The sequence below is a fragment of the Ostrea edulis genome, chromosome 6 (genome assembly GCF_947568905.1).
Source record: "Ostrea edulis chromosome 6, xbOstEdul1.1, whole genome shotgun sequence".
Taxonomy (NCBI): domain Eukaryota; kingdom Metazoa; phylum Mollusca; class Bivalvia; order Ostreida; family Ostreidae; genus Ostrea; species Ostrea edulis.
In genome coordinates, this window is record NC_079169.1 from 39,352,857 (window position 1) to 39,359,547 (window position 6,691).

The 6,691-nt window shown below is 37.4% G+C and overlaps 1 long non-coding RNA gene across 1 annotated transcript; it reads left to right on the plus strand.

Moving 5' to 3' along the window:
- The first annotated feature begins 2,883 nt into the window (after window positions 1–2,883).
- Window positions 2,884–6,076, plus strand: LOC125646563 (uncharacterized). Its single transcript, XR_008795758.1, has 3 exons — window positions 2,884–3,237; window positions 4,458–4,563; window positions 5,947–6,076. It is a non-coding gene; the product is annotated as an uncharacterized LOC125646563 (long non-coding RNA).
- Window positions 6,077–6,691: the final 615 nt, after the last annotated feature.

The following is a 6,691-nucleotide window of genomic DNA, read 5'->3' on the forward strand; positions in this document are numbered from 1 at the left end:
TAACGGCGTTCCATAGAAAATATTCAGATGCATTCCACTTCTAAATATAATATACAAGAATAGCTAACAAACCAAAATAAAGTAAATATGTATTCAAAGGCTAAGAGAATCATGATAATGAACTGCAAAAGACTACTTACAGTGTGTGCTATTTCTAATATTTCAATTGCAGGAATATGATGTGAAAAAATCGGGTATTTTGGTAGGTTAGGGGGGTATTTCGGTGTTTTATGAGGGTATTTCGGTAAATCACGGGTATTTCGGCAATTCTAGTTATCCAATGAATAGCAATCATTTAGATGTACTACTACTGTCAGAGTTCACATTTCTGCACTGCACTGCACACATCTATAATTATATATGAAATACTGATTTCAGAGAAAACTCAAATTAACATAATGAAATAATAATGATATAATATATGCACATGTATATGACTGTACTCTCTCTCTCTCTCTCTCTCTCTCTCTCTCTCTCTCTCTCTCTCAGATTTCCAAGGTCCCAATATCGAAATTAAAATTGGACAATTTGATATTTGGATCCGATTAAATTGATTAGATTGAAGCTTTATTTGTATTGAAAGCCAAGCGGCTGTGGATCATAAGTGTTTATGTGTCAAGGCTAATGTTGTCTTAGCAGTTTCACGGGTAAAGTGTGCACTGATTGACGTCTGGGGCGTTGAAGCAGACAGGAAGTGTTATGTAACAGATATACACATACCTATAACCGTTTTTCACAGTCCGTAATGTTAAATAGTATTCTCTCTGTATCTACGATAAAACCTGTTAAGTGAGGACGTCCTCACATTGTCTAGAAGAGAATACATACTAGAAACTATTTAACTGTGTTCAGAATTAACTTATAAATTGAAAACAAATCTGCTTTAAACGAAACTTTTACTAGTATATTCAACCTATGTAAACAAAAACATGGCACGAGCCTTGTTTACATAACAAAGAATTGTGAGCTATGTATCTCCCACGTACCTTGACAACTGACACTCAAATTTTTGATGACCATTAGAATACCCTAGTTAAGCATTCTAAACATTAAAAATGTAAAAATAAAATTTTAAATTTTCAGCTCAAATCGTGTCTATGTCCCTTTAATAAGTGAGAATAGTTTTAGCACTATTTGATTAGATATGTCTTATTTATATAGATATACAGACAATGGCTTCTAATGATTAGCATCACACCTAATTTGACGCCATATGAACCATTGACAACAATGACCAGCACATGAAATCCTCGTCGTGTAATGATTCCGGATATTTGAGGTACGACCATGCAGAGTTCCTTAGAATTAGTCACTGTTTACATCACGTGATCTCATTTGTGTATAAATACCGAGACTCCGCAGTCGTCTGTGTCATTCTGATAGAAGACCCAGCCAAGGACGAGAGTATGTGTACTAATAAAGTATTCATGGTAAACAATTCCTCACCTGTTCTTACAGTTAGAGAGTGAATTTGGAAGGCCATCAGAAGTCTGGCCTGCCACGAAGAGGTTGACCTCCAGTAAAGAGGCTAGCCATAGTTCGTTTTGGGTGTCGTCCGCATTGGCTGAACAGACCGTCGTCCAGGCCGCTATACTCATTATCCGTCCTGAATAAGGCACCCTACAGTGAGTGTAGTGGTTGAAGGGCTACCACATATACTGTCCGTCCTGAATAAGGCGTCCTACAGTACAAATGTATATGGGGTAATCCGAGGGCGACTGGGCTCTACATTTTGTTAAGTTAGCACTACCAGTTTATCGTTGTTTGCCTCTGATTAATATAGTGATTCTCTGTTTGATGATAATTAACCTAGATAAGGTTAGGACATATTTGTATATTTTGGCAGTCCACTAAAATCATACCAATTAGTTTAAATTAGTTATTGTTGAATACCCCAAACCCTGGAATTGACCAGGTACGATCCCAGAATTTAATGTAAATACGTTACAGAATTTGGTGGCAGCGGTGGGATTTGAAGTAAAATTCTATCATTAAAGTTTACATTTGTTTTTGGTTTATTTTAGTCGAGTTTGTTTAATTTTGTAAATCACTGATATGTCTGAGAGCGATGTGAATGCTGAGATGACTGTCTTAGAGCAGGAGCTAAGTAGGGTTCAGGCTAGTATAAATAAAAGTCGGACAAGGCCAACCGCCAGAGATTTGGGATTACCTGAAAGTAGGCGGACTAGCATATATGACCAAGGTTACATGCGGGAGGGTGCAAGACCTAAAACTGTTAGGACGACCACCCTACCTAATACGTATACTAGGCCTGACAATCTTACTGATTTAAGTAGGGCAGATGATGGCGAACCAGATACATGTAAATTTTCTATTACGAGCACACCATACCATGCTAATACATCCAGGCATGATTTTCGAGTGATGAATGAGACTAACATTACAACTCGTCGCCCTGAGAATACTGCACAGAAGGACAAACCCAAGATTACCATTGTGAAACCAGATAAATTTGACGGAAGTTCGTCATGGGCCGATTTTAAGTCTCACTTTGATGTATGTGCAGAATTGAATAAATGGACTCTGTCAGAGAAGGGGATGTATTTGGCTGTTGTCTTGCGAGGTCAATCACAGAGTGTTCTTGGAACTACAGACTTCAGGCTCTAGAGGAGAGATTTTTGCCCTCAAACCAAACAGAATTCTGCTGACTTTTTGGTTCTGCCTAGTGGTACATAGTTGAATATATAGTTGTTGGGAAAAAAATTTAAAAAGAGAAAGGAATTCTTTGTAAATAGCTTTGAAATTGATCGTTCTGTCGTGTTTTAAGCCTTTGCCGAAAATAGAAGAATTGTTTAGTTTCCAAGTTGTACATGCGGGACGCATGTCATCGGAGGCATGGGTAGTGTAACGATTTCGGATATTTGAGGTACGACCATGCAGAGTTCTTAATTATTCACTGTTTACATCACGTGATCTCATTTGTGTATAAATACCGAGACTCCGCAGTCGTCTGTGTCATTCTGATAGAAGACCCAGCCAAGTAGAGAGGACGAGAGTATGTGTACTAATAAAGTATTCACGGTAAACAATTCCTAGCCTGTTCTTACAGTTAGAGAGTGAATTTGGAAGGCCATCAGAAGTCTGGCCTGCCACGAAGAGGTTGACCTCCAGTAAAGAGGCTAGCCATAGTTCGTTTTGGGTGTCGTCCGCATTGGCTGAACAGACCGTCGTCCAGGCCGCTATACTCATTATCCGTCCTGAATAAGGCACCCTACAGTGAGTGTAGTGGTTGAAGGGCTACCACATATACTGTCCGTCCTGAATAAGGCGTCCTACAGTACAAATGTATATGGGGTAATCCGAGGGCGACTGGGCTCTACATTTTGTTAAGTTAGCACTACCAGTTTATCGTTGCTTGCCTCTGATTGATATAGTGATTCTCTGTTTGATGATAATTAACCTAGATAAGGTTAGGACATATTTGTATATTTTGGCAGTCCACTAAAATCATACCAATTAGTTTAAATTAGTTATTGTTGAATACCCCAAACCCTGGAATTGACCAGGTACAATCCCAGAATTTGATGTAAATACATTACAGTCGCACGCCACAGCTGAAACGTCTTTCACCCGTGGCTCTCTGCGTGACAATTTCTTCGTTTCTCATAAATATATATGACGTGATTCGGCCAATCGCTGAGATTCCGAGCAAGACTTCATTGGTAATTGGATATTTAAACTTTTTATAGAATGCAGTTATATTACTCTGACCAATCAGAACGCTAATTCTATTCTATGTATACATATGTTTAACATTGGTTAGTTAGGAAGGTGCCTTTATGAGGATCATAATGATGTTGTTTTTCTGTCACTAGGAACAGACGGTAAAAAATCTTTATACTAGCGGGTGTTTCTAATGAAATATTCGGAGACTAGTGACAACGAGTGTTATGTATTGGTAATTACCCCCCCCCCCTTTTTTTGGAAGATGTGGACATATATAAGAAATAAACCGCGAAACTGTTGAGGTGTCATCGATCTGTAGGACTTTTGTTTACTATAATTTCAGTGCAAAAAAAGAGCATGTTATTGCCACATCCTTTATAGCTGTTTTACTTCTATTGATAACGGATTACGTCATTCTCGTCATGCATATTTATGAGAAACGAAGAAATTATAACGCAGAGAACATTCCCTGTCGACCGGTTACACCCGCCGTGAACCCTATATCTTGACCAGGTAAACGGAGTTATCCGTAGTCATCAAGCTTTTCAAAGCTAAACTTAATCGTAAATTGCTTTAGATGCATTTATGTGCATTAATATGACTATATATGTTGTACTATTGTTTTGGCGCATTAAGTACATGATAGACGTTTACTTTTCAGCGTTACTATGGAATTGTGAAACATTCAAGACAAACTACTTAAGGTAGCGACGGATAGCAACCACGTGATCTGTAAAAATTGTGTATTTTCACGTGAATTTATTTTCCAGAATTCCTTACTCCGACATAGAATAGTTGAAAAACAAAAAGGGGTCCCGAAAGTGTTTTGTTGCTGTGACTGACTCGCCTGGAGAAAGTCAGCACGTAGGCTACCAAGTAAGTATACATCAATGTCTGTTTTAATGGTAGATCATCTAGACCAAATGTTTCGTCTGTGTGGTACTTTTTGCCAAACGAAATGTTGAACCACCAATCCATGTATAGATGCGCTATGTAAACAAAGTTGTTGATTGATGCATCGTAATGTCCGAGTGCTGCATGCTGTGAGATTAAACACTGTTTATGTCATTGAGAGGCTAAACAAAGTTTCTTCCAAGAAGAGGAATTTGATGGATACATTCAACTTGGATAAAGAAATCATACTTTCGTTTAGTGAGTGAAAAAAATGCCATAAATTTGTATTCAAAAGTTCAATCCACATTTCCTCTGCTATTTCACAACGCGATTTATAATAACATCTGTAATTTTAAACACACAATATACAGTAGATGTGTTATTTTGTATGTATTTATGTATTTCATGTGTGCCTAAAATATGACTCCCACCTGTGCAAGTAATTGCAAACGGATGTCATGTATATGTATACCACATTTGTAAACATGGGCTCTCACAAGTTTGTCTCTTTCATTATGAAAATATCGTTATGAAAAAATAACATACCTTGAATTACATGTATCAAAGTAATGAAAAACAAATATTAGTATAGATCTACACCTGTACTATGTAGGGGTATGGGGGAACCAGATAGAAAGTGGAAAGGGGGGGGGGGGCATGTGTTGAATTATAATTCTCTATGCTATAGTATACATACTATTACTTAGAAATTTGAAATTTCAGTGACCTAAGATTGATTGATGTTTTCCGCCACACTCAACAATTTTTCAGTTATGTGATGGCGCCGTTTTTATTGGTGGAGGAGAGAACCCAGATACAATGTACCTGGGAAGAGACCACCGACCTTCCGAAAGTAAACTGGGAAACTTTCTCACTTACAGACGCGAGCGGAATTCGAACCCGCGCTGACAGAGGTGAGAGGCCGTGTGATAATTGAGCGCGATGCTTTAACCACTCGGTCACGGAGGCCTAAATAATATATCAAACCGAGGTTTCGTGTTTCACACAAACATGTAGGTAGACAAAACCTCTTTAAAAATAATGTAAATCAATCACAAGCCTGGATGTGCCCCCTCATAGGCAAATGTATGTATTGTATGTATAAGTAAGGTATGTATACTACATGTATGTCCTCTTGACCCACATTTTGTAAATAAAACAGGTATGGGTATATGACAGTTTATGAAAATATATATATCATCTCATATTGCAATATATAATTTTACAACATCAGTATTTAAATTTTCACTGAATATGTGTTGAGACACCATCTTAAAATTCACATTTTCTTACACAGTCTAATTACTCAATTGTATAATATAGGCCTAACTGTGCAAATATCAATTATGCTGATCTTTTTTCTAGGCATCAGCCTGAGGACCTGTGCAGGTTGAAGTGGGTTTCGAGTCAACAAGTTCAATAGCAAGAAAGGTACTATATTTTCTTAAGATAATTTTCTTCATTTTAACACCATATAAGATATTTTTCAATATCTAAACACACACACACACACACACACACACACACACACACACACACACACACACACACACACACACACACACACACACACAAGCACTGGAAAGGCCAAGACACTGTTGGTTATTTAAAACTCAAATTTTCGACGCAACCTGCGTCTTCATCAAGAGACATATATTACATAAACAAATAACACACACCACGAAAAACAACAAGTATCAATAAACTAAATTGGTAACAAAAATAATACTCTGTTGTATTGGGTGATAAAAATGGTGGTTTTGTAGTAAAGCGTGTTTACTGACGTCAGATGGTGTAGAGAGTTTGTACCATGGTCGGGTCGGGATGAAAATAGAATTATTCTTGAAATTACAGACATCAAATAAATTTAGAGGGAAAACTTCCAAAACAATGTGATTATGAAATGAAATAGTGTGAAGATAATGATATGGAGTGATTAAGTTCAAAACAATAGTTGGTAGTCCGTACCATTGATGCTTCGGATATGGTAAATAGTGCTGGCAACGAAAAATAATATGATTGCCAGAAGAACACGATTAAACAACAAAGTCAATCAAAAGACACAGATCTCGCATTAAAATCAACAATCCAAGAGGTGAATGGGAGAGAA